This window comes from Papio anubis, chromosome 4 (genome assembly GCF_008728515.1).
Source record: "Papio anubis isolate 15944 chromosome 4, Panubis1.0, whole genome shotgun sequence".
Classification (NCBI taxonomy): domain Eukaryota; kingdom Metazoa; phylum Chordata; class Mammalia; order Primates; family Cercopithecidae; genus Papio; species Papio anubis.
Window position 1 is genome coordinate 151,708,873 of NC_044979.1, and position 14,733 is coordinate 151,723,605.

Here is a 14,733-nt window from a genome sequence, read left to right on the forward strand (position 1 = left end):
TACTTGATTTAAATTTTGTTCATGGCTTTCATCTCAACAATTCTACTTCTAGCAATCAGTCTAATGGAAATAACCTATAGTATCCACAAAGAATTACAGAAAGGACACTATTTGAACTGACTAGATCTTCCCACTGCTCAAGGCAGAGCCTGAAACAAGGACTTGTAATAGTGCAGTGATACTGGGCTGCTGGAATGAAGTATAGGAGAGATTAAGGGAAGGAGAAAAAGCTGTCATAATATTTGTTGTCAAGGTCACTACAGAGAGCAACTGGGACTTGGCTTTACCTGACATCTCAAAAGCCTATAGAATGCCTCGAAGTTTTTCTCTGGAGGATTAACTGAGAGATGAATTCCTCCATGAAGGCTTGTATCTCATTGGCTGAGGGCTACTCTTCAGGGATTACCTATGTTATCCACTCCCACTCCACTCCCGCTACAATATGCATGAAGTAGTGCCAATTCTTGGGCATTCTTGGCCACAGAATGAGGGAAAGAAATCCGTTTCAGGAGAAATTTTGTCAGCTTACAGTAAGTTGAAACCCAAACAAAACTATCTACCGCACTTGTTGCCGAATTCGATGGGGAGACTTGGCAGGGGAGATAGCATGATCACAAAGGTGGTTTTCCCAGGGCAAGATTTATTCACTGCGCTCTGGATGTGCTGACTCCTACGACTTCCACCCAAGGAGGAAGCTTGACTGCTTAGTTAGTTGTAGCAGGGGACTGTGTTCACACTTTCTCTGGGTCTAAAATATTAAACGACAACAGCAACAAAAAAATCAATGGGGAGATCTAGGACATGGAGGCAGGACATTAGAGCCATTTGATTTAAAAAATCATGGTGGTTATTTTAAAATATGTTCAAAAATTGGGGATGGCCAAATAAACAAAATATTTTTATTTTTATTTATTTATTTTTTTTTTTTGAGACGGAGTCTCGCTCTGTCACCCAGGCTGGAGTGCTGTGGCCGGATCTCAGCTCACTGCAAGCTCCGCCTCCCGGGTTCCCGCCAGTCTCCTGCCTCAGCCTCCCGAGTAGCCGGGACTACAGGCGCCCGCCACCTCGCCCGGCTAGTTTTTTTTTTGTATTTTTTAGTAGAGACGGGGTTTCACCGTGTTAGCCAGGATGGTCTCGATCTCCTGACCTCGTGATCCGCCCGTCTCGGCCTCCCAAAGTGCTGGGATTACAGGCTTGAGCCACCGCGCCCGGCCAAATAAACAAAATATACACAAAAGTGGAGTTTGGTTACTATAGTGTACAGCTAACCTATATGACAAAATATTTTGTAGCCACCTAAATATTTTTAGAAGCGTATTTAATGCTTTAGGAAATTGTTCATAATATTAAGCAAACAAAATAAATAATAAAGTTATACGGGTCTTATTTATATATGCATAAAATTATTTGAAAAAATATATTAACGTATTAACAGTGGTGACTTGGGTGTAGTAGAATTATGGTTTATCTTCATTTACTCTTTTGTACTTCTTCATATTTCCTAAATGGTTTACAAAGATCATATATTATTTTAGTAATAAAAAATCGATGGAAACAAATTTTCATTGCATTGGACTCATTCTACAGTTCCACTTTCTAGGAATTCATCCAGGCTTTGTGACCTATGGACTCACTGTAAAATCTTTTCTCAACCAAATATTCAATGTGCACCCTAAAGCCTCATTACAAATTTGACTGTCTGTGATTTGGTGATGTAGCCTCAGCTCAAGCTTCCTGTCTCACATTGACTGACCCTAAAAAGCAATACCGTGTACTTGGAGATCATTAGAATCTTCACTGTAGATAATAGCACATTCACTTAATTGAATAATTTATCCGTGATTCGGCCAGCAGAAACAGAAGAGTCAGAAAGAAAGAAAGAATGTTGAGAAAAACTCGGCAGTCACCAAACACATTTTGTGTGGAAAAATGCTTGCAGAATTATTTATTTGTTGAGAAAGAAACTATCTGGAAAGCTATAAGGGAAACTTCGTGGTTAGTTTTGTGGACACTTGACCTGGAGCAGAGTTTAATGTCACATGACATAGCACCTGTGCTACCCTCTCTGGCTCATTTTCTGCTGCTTTTCTTTCTAAAGATTCTGACATAATAAATTGTGAATTGAGAAGATACACAGTTCCTCTGAAGATTTTATACATAAGACATAAACGATGTTGAAAAACCATGGAGATAGCCTATGATTAAGCTATGATTAAGTGAGTGAGAACAACTAGTTTGGGTATGAAAAACCTACATTACAGCTGAAAGCAACAAAATGCCAGCTGTAACCTGCTGAGAAAAGAACAATGGCAGAAAAAGAAACAAAGACTAATCTGGTTTGTAGTAGTTGGAAATAGAGTGGCTTTTCCTGAGCAGAATTAAGACTGATGGTGAACTTAAGAGGGGAAAAAAAATTAAAAATTTGTGGCCAACAAACTTGATCATTAGAGAAATGCAAATCAAAACCACAATGAGATACCATCTCACGTCAGTTAGAATGGCGATCATTCCAAAGTCAGGAAACAACAGATGCTGGAGAGGATGTGGAGAAATAGGAATGATTTTACACTGTTGGTAGGAGTGTAAATTAGTTCAACCATTGTGGAAGACAGTGTGGTGATTCCTCAAGGATCTAGAACCAGAAATACTATTTGACACAGCAATCCCATTACTGGGTATATACCCAAAGGATTATAAATCATTCTACTATAAAGAGACATGCACAAGTATGTTTACTGCAGCACTATTCACAATAGCAAAGTCATGCAGCCAACCCAAATGTCCATCAATGGTGGACTGGATGAAGAAAATGTGGCACATACACACCATGGAATACTATGCAGCCATAAAAAAGGATGAGTTCATGTCCTTTGCAGGGACATAGATGAAGCTGGAAACCATCATTCTCAGCAAACTAAGGAGAAATACCTAATGTAGATGACGGGTTGATGGGTGTAGCAAACCACCATGACACGTGTATACCTATGTAGCAAACCTGCACATTCTGCACATGTATCCCAGAACTTAAAGTATAATTTAGAAAAGTTAGAGTTGGTGCCAGATTAAAAATATAACCCAAAAAATTATTATCAAATTTTTGAATGAGTAGAAAAAAAATGCTTATCTGACAAACGGACTTTTTTCTTCTGTTACATTTTATTACTTGTACAGAGAGTTGACCATCAGTAAATCACCACTGCATATGATAGAAATTTTGAAAAGTTTCAAGAGCAATAATTTATCTTGTAGTATTATCATATTGGTAAATTTCACTTCTCTGTGGAAACCTTAAAATCTACGTTCTTTTGACAAGGAAGTGCCTTCCAGTCTAAATTATAAATTCATATATTCAACACATATTTTTGCATATCTACAAGATACCAGAGAGTATAGTTGGTTCTGAAGACACAAAGACAAAAAAAAAAAAAAAAAGTTTTGGTTATGAAGTTTGTTATGAACTCCCAGTATAAAAGAGAAGACGAAGATGTAGAGACAATATTGCTATACAACATACAAATACAAAGGTCAGAAAGAGACATTAGAGTGGAGTAGTAATTAACAACATAGACTCAGGAGCCATTCATCTGGCTTCAAGCTCCTCTTTCACCACTCACTGTTATGGGTAGTTTTGGAGCATTTACCTAAACTACTTTTTTCTGTTTCCCCATCTATAAAATGAGGATAGTAATAATACATCTGCCTTTTATGATCTAAATGAAAACAAAATGAATCAATATATGATTTACATATATGTAAATCAATATATGTAAAGAACAGTGTCTGGTATGTATTAGGCTTTAAGCAAATGCTAGCTAAAGCCGTAAATGCAAGTAGTTGTGAATGACGAAAGGAGAAAAGGCTGCTGGGAAATTGTCAGGGAAAGGCTTGATGGGAGTATTCTGAAGATGATAGAGAATTTGTAAGATTGAATGGCAAAAATCTGATCTAACACTATTCTAGGTCATAAAGTCATTTTTAAGCAAAAAATGTAATAAAACACATTTTAAAAATCTAAAACCAGTCTTGGTAGGTGGGGTTGATATTTGTGTGTGTGTGGAGGTCAAGATATTTCTATAATAATGATATATATTGCAGCTCATCTTTCACTGGGAAAGACTAAGGCACAGATTAATGTTTACCTCTCCTATTTTTACAATGACTTTCCACCCTGCTTTTCTCTAAACTTCAAATTTCTTAATAATTTAATCTGATATTTTTAATGTTTCAGCCACCTGGCCAGTATCTAAGTAAATTTACTGAATTAGTTTCTTAAAATGTCTGTGATCACTAACAAACTATTTTTATTCTGGAAGAGACTTTACCATCTTTTGTTACATTTATAAGAATTGGCTCCAGAAACTTAAAGCTTACTGAAAAGAAAGCTCCTTAAGGGCTACAATTGTGTGTTTTTCATCTTAATATTCCATTTAACAAACACCCACAATGTGCAGGTACTGTATTATGAACATTTTAATATAACAGCTACCAGTTGAAACTATAACTAGATGTGGAGTAGGTGTTAAAAGCTTGTGTGTTATATTGCACTGCTGTTTGGAGTATGTTGATATATACGAGGGTTTTACTACTGTTATCTTCCTTCAATTTTTCCAGTTATTTTGATGATTATGGGATTGGGGTGTAGAAAACTAAAAGAAAATAGACTTTAATTTGGACCAACAGCTGGTGGTTACACATGTAATTAATGGGGAAGGCTGTTTACTGGTATTTATTTTAAAACTGATCCCATCCCTGCCAAAGAAAATGTCAGTACTGAAACTTCACATATTCAAACAGCCAAATTTGGCTGCCATGAACTTGTGGCTTGATAGATTTATTTAATTTTTTATACTGCTCATGTACGAGTCAGAATTTTTGTAGGTCATAGCATGTTATTTTCATTTGATAGTAATCCTCTGGTTTTAATGCAGACTAAGAGAACTTCATGGCATATACTTTGGGATATGAAATTGTCTTAAAATATATTTCGTTTGTGTTTTCCCATACTGTTGAGACATTTCAGTAGCTAATGGAAACCATAAGTTAGTCTAATGAAGCCCATGTATAATTTTATACCATAGTCTGTGCAACTTTGACATTTTCATAATTAACCAAAGTCTGGGAATTTAGTTCTAGGTTGGTCTTTTGCCCGAGCATTCAATTCTTAAATGTGATTAAGAAGCTGAATTTTATATTTGAGTACTTGGCTTCAGTTCCTAGAAGCCATGCTACTGAAATCATCTGGTTTCTAAGCATTTCCTTTTGGAGGGGATAATTGCCACAAAATAGTGTGTTTTTAAGATATATTTTGGTTCTCAGGTCTACATAACACCATTCTGTGTATGCAACATTCCCTTGCCTTTGTGTGGTTGGTTCTTCATCATTTTCTAGATTTTGGCTTAAATATCACGTCCTAAGTGACGTTTCCTAAAGAATCTCTGTAATTTATACTGGAACATTCTCTATCTCAGATTATTTTAACTAGTCATATATTTATCATTTGTGATATCTAGTATTAACTTGTATTTTTAATATACCCCAGATATATATATAATATACCCCAACTGCTCTTATTGTTTTCGCTCTTGGTGGGTGATTCAGGTAACTGTTTATTGACATTTTGAAGTTGTTCCTTTTCCTGACCCTGTGGGATACTAGCAAAGATTAATCAAAACAAAGTAACTTTTTCTTATTTTCTTAGCTGAATATGCAAGGTCAAAGAACTTAAACAACTAGAAGTATTTGTATTTAGTTATATATTAGTGTATATAAGATTTTCAAAGGAACAAATCTTCAAAGCCTCTGATAGTGTTCTTCTTTTCAAGTACTCTCTTCTTTTCTCCTTTCTCCCTCCAGAGACAGTGCAACCGCTTCCCTGCTCTGCTTCAGGACTTTGTATATTTGCTCTCTGTTGCCACGCAGACCTCTCAAATTCAACATGTTTAAAGCTGAACTTATCATAAGCCACCCAAACTACATTCCTAATGACTCCTCTTCTGATGTGCCTTACGTTGATTATTGCTACCACCCTTCTAGCACTTTTCTGAACCAAGATCTGAGAATGGTGTATAATTCTCTCTTAACCTACCAGCCCATAAGTCACCATACATAGCTATATGTCTGTGTATACATACATACATATAGATTTGTAATGTCTATCTCTATCAATCACCTATTTACCTGTTTATGTTTATATTGCTCTTTCATAAAATTCAGTTGAGTTCCATCCTCTCATCTCTACCACTTCTGTCACTTGTTGAATTCTGGCCATTTTTTGTGGTCTGACTACTCAATCAACCTCCTATATCGCTCCCTCCAGTTCATTCTATCATCCCTTACTGATTTTTTCTGAAAATCTTGCCCTTGATTTTTTTTATATACATCTTTCCTTCTCCCCATTTTGAGCTTTCCACATGTAAAGGAGCTTCTTATAATACTTGAATGTACTCTTCCCTTCCATGTCACCCATATGTTGCATATTCATTGTTTTTCTTTCTCTGAAATTGTCTCAATACTTTACTTATTCCAGTTAACTACTGTGTGCCCTTCAAATTTTACCTAAACTACAGTTTCATCTCAAATGAGTTTTCAAACCTCTCATTTCAGGTGACTGTTTTCTATCTCCATAGTATCGTGAATGCCCTGTCAGTATTTATTACTCTGTATTTATTGTTTTTATTTTCTGCCTCTCTCACAAGGCTATAGGTGTATTTAAAAGAAGGATTATGTTCTTTATCTAAATCTCTGGTATATAGCATGGTGTCTGGCTCATGATTTATGCTCAACATATGTAAATAAAGGAGAACATAGCCATGGAACCAAGAACATTGGCTTCTATTTGAAGAAATTTTGTGATTGGAAAAAGGTGTTGTAAAAATAATTGGCACATAAACCTTTGCTTCAGGTTCTGCTTCCTGTATATCAGGAAATGTTCTAGGTGTTTTTTCATGCATAAATGCATTTGATCAGTGCAGCTATCCTAAGAGATAAGTTCTATTATTATCCATTTCCATATTAGGAAGCCGAAGTGCAAAGAAGTTAACTTACCTAAGATCATGCGTTTTCTTAGCCTGGGTTCCTCTGAAAACTGAGTCTGTGGCAAAGGTTTATGTGCTAAAATTGGGTTAGATTAAGAGAAGCCAGGGAAGCAGGGGTTAGGGAAAAAAGATTGGAACTGGAAAGAAGAGAGTCAGTGTGAGGCAGCATTACTGAGTTGATCAGCATTTGGCGACTAGTGCAAATGATGGGGATCTCTCTGGACCATCTTTTGACAGGCTTTGTAATGAATACATGTCAAGACTATCCATTGAAGGAGAGGGAAGGGGAAGAATCACCTATGGATTCAGGTGTCCCATTGGTCAGATGTTTTTCTCATATTTATTTTTGGATCACGCAAGCACAGTTGTGCTTAGGATATCCTGGTACTTTATTTTATCATCAACAGGGATGCACCAAAGAAAGGGGCACAGGGTTCAATGCAGGAGAATGATTCAAGGTAAAGTTGATTTGCTTCCTTTTGAAGTCCTTTGAAGCCCATGCATAGTGTGTTTTTGCAGCAATGGCTTAGATGAAAGAGCAGCCAAAAGCTCTGGAGAAGTTCTGGCTGAAAGGATCTGCAGAGATGCATCAGGAAAGTCTGATATGTCCACCTAGTAAATGGTGAAACCCTAATTCAAATGCTAGAAGTCTGACTCCCAACCCTGTAGTCAGTGCCACTCTTCAGCCAGGACACAAGAGGCCTTGCCCAGTGCTTTGACTGGCCACATATCACAAAGACACACACAAAATGAAATTATTGAAGAACACATGGATACCTCTGTTTCTAGCAAAACAACACCTTCAAGCCAATATAGTCTTTCTCTTGACTGTATACTGCTTAGGCCTCAGAGAAATGCTTCTCCACATCTCTTTTTCTGTCCCATACATCCAACGCCAGCACTGAGATTCATGGGACTGCTGACATGAAGATGGACATGACTCAGATTATGAAGAGGATGTGATCAGCTGAAGCACTTAAGTAAAAGACAAAGGAACTTGTCAAACTCTTCTTTCAGATAGAATGACTACAAGAAATTATTACCTAACAAAATGTCATTTCGCAGTGTTCCAATTCGTAGTTTAGGGGTATTCATGGAGAAGCATGATATTCTCAATAGTTGTATATAAGGTGTAAGGGATATTGCGATGATTCTAGTTCTCTTCATGACCATCTGGATTACTACTGAATGTTCTGAATATGAGTAGTTTTATTTTTATAAAATTATTAGGATTCAATTAAATTTTTTTATAAAATTAAACATTCAGCTCTATTATATAACCTAATTTAAAATTGTTCTATTCATCTATTATAATTTGTATTCTGTTCCTCAATTTTAATAGATAATATTGAATCTGTTAGAGGAAAAATTACTTCTGAAGCACATACAAGAGAAAACTTTATTTTATTTTTACATTTAACTTAATGCATATTTCTTGATAAAAATCAACTCTTGTGACCTCTGAATGTAATTCAATGCTATTATTTTAGTTCTTTACATCTTTAGATGGCATTAGAACACAAATTATGTGAAAAGCCTGATAATAGTACAATTCATGATTTTGCAGAAACAAAGGCACAAATAAGTGCGTGGAATCCAGATATAATAATTTATTAATTATATATGCTTATGGAATATCTATGCAGACCTCTTTAGCCATCAACAAAATACCAGCCACGTGCAATAACAATCCAATTTAGTAGCCTCTGGTATTTGGCTGACTTAGTCATTCAAAAACCATAAACTTAAAGATATTTGCTAGTTTGTTATTACTAGGGTGTATATAACACATTTTATTTTAACAGTTGGTTAGCTAGAAATACAACTTTTCCATATTTAGATATAATATATGTGTTTCTCTATTGGTACACTTGCCCCACAAATATTAGGAGTAGCTTTGCCCATGTTTACAATAAATGCCTGTGCTCTGCTCCACCGTGCTTCACCTCACTCTGCTCCACTCTGCAGAGTACACGCTCCTCTCTGTTCTGCTCCACGAGTCTACCACCCTGCCTCCTGACCGTCTCATGGATTGGTTCCATGGAGCAACTAATTCCAGCTAAGCCATTGATACTAAACGGACAATACTAAGGTATCGTAATAGCTCACTTAAACTGTACTATGTTTAACTGTCTGTAAACAAATATGAAAACAGTGACAGATGACAAAAACTAAATTTCCAAGCTACAGGACAGTACACGGTAATGCTTTGAGTTCTTGAGGAAAGCACTATTCAAATATCAGCTCCCTCCTCCAGCCTTTCACAGGACTTCATTTAAGTCATCTTATTTCATTGTTCTTCCTTGTTTTGTTCTTCCCTGACTGACTTAGTAACTCAGGTAAGTTCCCTGATACTATAAATTTCATAAGGCATTTGTTTATTGTCTCATTTTTGTTTATGACCAAATGCTTTCTAGACTTTTAAACATTTTATTGAGTAGTGCTGAAAATATTTCTAAAGGATTGTCGTTTTTTCATTTTATATATTCTCCTTTAAACGAATTTCCAAGAAGGAGCTTCTGGGGAGGGAAAAGGTAATAAAATATTGGATCATATTTTTCCTTAACTACTATTTCATTCCTACTTTCTCTGTTGACGTCACAGACATTGGGCAGTACTTTTAGAAGCTAAACTGTTGGTTTGACACTTAGATATTGTTTTTATGTTTATTTAACCTCATAACTATAATTTTGGCATGTTATACTCAATAAAAATCAGATGATTATAAAATGTTCCATTCTTGATCTCCCTGGGTGGGTCACAGAGGAAGACACGGCTGCTGTAGAGTTATCTTGAAGGAGTGCCTTCCAGTAATAAGCTCAGTTAAAACCACAGAGTAACTTAAACATGGTTTTGTTTTTCCCGACAACCATATTCTCCAACTTCTTCATAGAAATCTCCCATGATGTAAATTTTAATATTTTGTGTTTTTGTATTACAGATATTTTGTATTTTTAATTTCTTATATATGACAACTGAAATAAAACCTCCCATTTCTTCTTCTTCAGTTCTTGTAAAATAATATTTGGTTATTCGAAAGCTCTATTTCTACTTATAGGTTATCTAGTTATCTTAATATGTTCTCCATTAAATTCAGAAATATAGAATGCAATCTTCAGTATATTTCCTGAAGTTTAGTAGAGTTTAGGTCCATCATGTGAGATAGCAAAGTTATCCATCAGATAAGCATTTTTAAAATAATTCCAGTAGTCCCTCAAGTATCCATGACAATCAAACAAAAAATTGGCATAAATAATTAAATATTTATAAATAGTCTGCTCTGCTTTTTGTGGCAACACAGATGTATTATTGATGCTAAATCCTGTCATGGGAGGAAAATCAGGTGTCCAAGCATGACAGATTTCTCAGTATCAAGCAGCTCCATGTCTCAGAAATATGTTCTTAACCTTACTGGACCCAGCTGGAAGCAGGGCAGCAGCTGGGAGGAAAAGCACACTGGTGAGGGCAGAAGAATCTCTTACCCTTCTGGATGAGTTAGTTCTACAATGTATATTTTCTACTACAATTATTTGAAAGCTGAGTAAGAAGTCACGACATCCAGATAACACATCTCTTGTAAAATCCTCTTTGGTCCAGAGACATATACAGATGTCCTGCTCCAAGCCTGATTGATGTTCATGATCAAGACAATTCATGATACTCACTTGACCTCCTCAAACTACAAATATCCAGGGTATCTGGCCCTAAAGTAGGAACTTTTCAAAGTAAATTAATAATTTCTGCGGAAAATGTTTGGGTATTGAAAATCTAATGTGTGTGTGTGTGTTGCTGCTTCTGATGCTCTATACATCTCATTTATTTAGAGGTTGTAAAGTACCTTGACCTCTAACGTTAATAATATGTACCTTAAATAGCTATTATTGCAGTTATCTAAAATGACCCTTTTATCTGTGGGGAAAATGACTGCAGACGAATGGGTTATGGTTATATGTTTTAGCAATAGGTTGCTCTTTAAAGAAACATGTTTTCGAGAGCTGGCAATCTCCTACTAAGATCAAATAGCTTTTAAAGTCAAGTGGTGAAATTAAATGACTATGAAATATTTGGAATGCAAGCTGCTGCTTAGAATGTACAAATAAGAATACTTTAGAAGCTACCAACTAAAATAAAAATGTTTTGCTAAACACAGAAGTCAAAGGGTAGGCAAAGTAAAGTGCAAAGCACTTGAAGCAATATTGCCCCTACGGCAAAAGAGTAGATTTATTTATGAAAAATTTGTAGAATGATATGACAATTTACTCAACTGTAGGTAGATTATCTGTGCTGTGGTTTTCAATGTATGATAAATTCAAAATATTTTCTAATCCAGAATATATGGAACATCTCAGAATCTGTAGCGATTCCATTAAATGTCATGAGTTTTGGCTATATTGAAATGCTTTTACTGTCCTCTTCTCTACCTCTATGATTTGCACAGAGAAACCCCTCTGCTTGTATGCTTTTCCCCCTCCTTTTTTTTAATCAATCTGAAAGACTCCTTCTCATCCCGCAAGAGCCAGCTTCAATATCACCATTGTTTTGAACATCGCTGACTTCTCCAGGTAGAATGACTGATTCCCTCCACTCCTGAAGAAGATACTGTATAACTATTAGAAACTTCAAACCTCAATGCCAAGCTATGCTTTATGAGGGAATAAAGTGTTTGTGTTCTTCTCTGTATTCTTCAAACTTTCATAATGTGTTTGTATATAATAAGTACTTGAAGCACATTTATTGAATCATAGGTATGTACACGTCCTTACTTTCCATCAATCTATTTCTTCGTCTGCGTCTCTTCCTCTGTAGTTCTCCAGCTTTCATCCCCACCTTCACTCAAGCCTCCATGGGATGTGATTCTTAGTTCATAAATTCATGTATGTAAAATATATAGTTTTATTTTTGCAACAATGCGTTTATTCCATCGAAACTCTACTCCTTTAGGTGGTGAAAATTTCATCTTCTTTTGTAAAGTGCTGCTGTTTCCTCTGGGGTTGTGTCTAGGTTCCAGCTGGCTCATCTACTGAAGCTTAGGGATGGGGAGGAGATCACATGTGGTTTTCAATATTGCTTCAACCTTAGCACCCACGGAAATCTCAGGAGTCCCTTCTGGCCTTTGCTTCTCAATGCCACAGGTCATTGCTAACTTGTTCCTCTTCTCCATTTTCTGGGATTCATTCAGTTCTCTAGTTTGTCTGTTACCTCTGCAGCTCTTTAGAGAGCTCAAAAAATATTCAGTCACTCATGAGTAGTCCTGAGTGGTGAAGAATTTGAGGGATACTCTTCACTTCTTCATTACTTTATGCTCTCTCTAGGAACACAGACACCATCCCACAGTTTGCTATGTTCTACTAATAGATACAGGAATGTTCTGAGGCTTTTCTAGTTTCACCCACCTAGAAATGACATGCAGATATTTCCTTTGTCCATTCACCATGCTGGCCAAGAGTAGGCTGGAAGAGGGGAGTGCTAAGATTTTGACGACAGCAAGAACTCTACCCATGGAAGAGCTGTGCAGATCTTCTTCTGTAACCTGGGATTGGACTAGCAGTTGGTCCTGGCTGGAGATTAGAACTTAGTGCCATTTAGAGATATATCAGTATTCAAGTATTCTTTCCTTTCCTGACTTTTTATCTCCCCTGCAGGGAAAGAGAAAGTTTGGGAGAGGGTGAGTGGCACTAGAGTATAAACAATTAAGGGGGTGCAGCGAAAATGTCACTTAATAACTCAAATGTTATTCTGTAAACCAAAATTAAAATTTTAAGCCCCCCAATCAACTGAATGGACCCCTTCCTCTTGGCTAATGAGATACCAAAGAAACCTGAAAAACTAGTTCAGGCCATGATGGGAAGGGGGACTAGATGTCTCATTATACCTTCCTCTTTTTGGAATTCAGGCACAACTAACCAGCATCAACAATAAAACCGAGACCTGCAGACTGACAAAATAGACTTTTTGTAGCAATAAGATACCAAATTCTAACTCAACTCTAGTATAGCATCACATAGCAGATAGCAGGCCCCAAAAGAAATAAAAATATTTTACCCCAAAATATATTTATTTGACTTATTTTTAAATCACCCTGCAAAGCTGTCTCTTGTGGGAGAAATTTACATTCTGTAGAGAATTCCTTTCCCTTTCCATATCTTCTTCTTATCTCAAAGAGATTAGCTGAGAGCCTAGCATCTTTTAATGGTCTGAATAAGAAATGCTTGCCATCTACTGCCTCTAAGAGTGGTCATCTATGAGTCTTCACCTACAAAATAAGAGTCTTCCTCTCTATAACCCCTTATCTTAACCAAGAGACTCCTTTCTATTGATTACAGTTCCTCAGATAATAAATTAACTCACTCAACCAGTTGCCAATCAAAAAACTTTTGAATCCTCCTGTGACCTGTAAGCCCCCTGCTTTGAGTTGTTCTGCCTTTCCAGATTGAAGCAATGTTTATACCTTACATATATTAATTGAAGTCTTATGTCTCCCTAAAACATATAAAGCAAAACTGTAACCTATTCATCTTGGGCATTTGTTCTTAGGACCTCTTGAGCCTGTTACATTGATTGTGGTCCTCACATTTGCCTCAGAATAAATCTCTTCAAATGCTCTACAGCGTTTGGCTTTTTTTCATCAATATTTATACACATGTGCACAAATATAATTTGATTTTAATTACAGTCATTCAATATATTCAATTAGAATAATGGCACTCAACCATTTTGGTTACTGCAAATCCACCTATATTAAATTTGAATGCACACCCATAATATATTTATGTTTATTTATGGGTGATAAACAGGGTAGTACTGCAGTAATATAATAATGTAATATCCACCTTAAAATATATGCAATGGAGATTTTAAAAGATAATATAAAAGTAACAAATAATTTTAGATAATTTATTTTATATATTAGCACTTTTTTCTTTAAATAAAACATTATTTGTGAGGTTTTGGAAAAAATTTTGTTAGTTTTCAATCATATTCCTTTTAAAAGGGTAATGTAAATATAAAATATTCAATATTAAATTTTGTCTCTTAATAATTAAAAATTAAAAATGTTACTATCAAATGCTGATAAAGTATTTAGAAAAATTTTTAGTGACTCTATGTTAAGAAGTTATTACATTTCATTTACTCTAATGGCAATTAGTAGTTCTTGGAAACTAATTGGAAGGTGTTGTGTTATCATATTTTTCAGAAGTGAGTCAAATCACATTAAGATATGCGCTTGGAAGATTATTTTTAAATGTTACAAAATTCTGGTTATTTAGTTTACTTTTTAAGTTTACAGATAAGACAGTTTTTGTTTTCAATTTTTACAAAGATAATCCTATTATTTAAAATGATATAATCTAAACCATACACAGACAAACATTTTGCAATAGGTATTTCAGGGGTCTGAAGGTGGATAAATCTGAAGGCACCACTGAGCTGCGGATTTTCTTCCCTTAAGATATCCTGAAAGCCACAACCAGTACCTGAGACCCTCTAACCCCACCCATGTACAGAATGAGACACACATGTGAGTTTGCATATTAAATTTCTGTAAAACTTAACATTTTTGTTCTTCATTCTAATATACATTAAACATCAATAAAAGTTTTACTTTATTTCTTATTGGAGACCATTGCCTAAGTAATTTCTCTTTTAATTAGGTTCTACAAATGTTTTTATAGGGCTGTCTTGAAAATCACGAGGTTGC

At 35.6% G+C, this 14,733-nt stretch overlaps 1 non-coding gene across 1 annotated transcript; it reads left to right on the plus strand.

Moving 5' to 3' along the window:
• The first annotated feature begins 586 nt into the window (after positions 1 to 586).
• Positions 587 to 746, plus strand: LOC116274837. The gene has a single exon (XR_004183600.1). It is a non-coding gene; the product is annotated as a U1 spliceosomal RNA (small nuclear RNA).
• Positions 747 to 14,733: the final 13,987 nt, after the last annotated feature.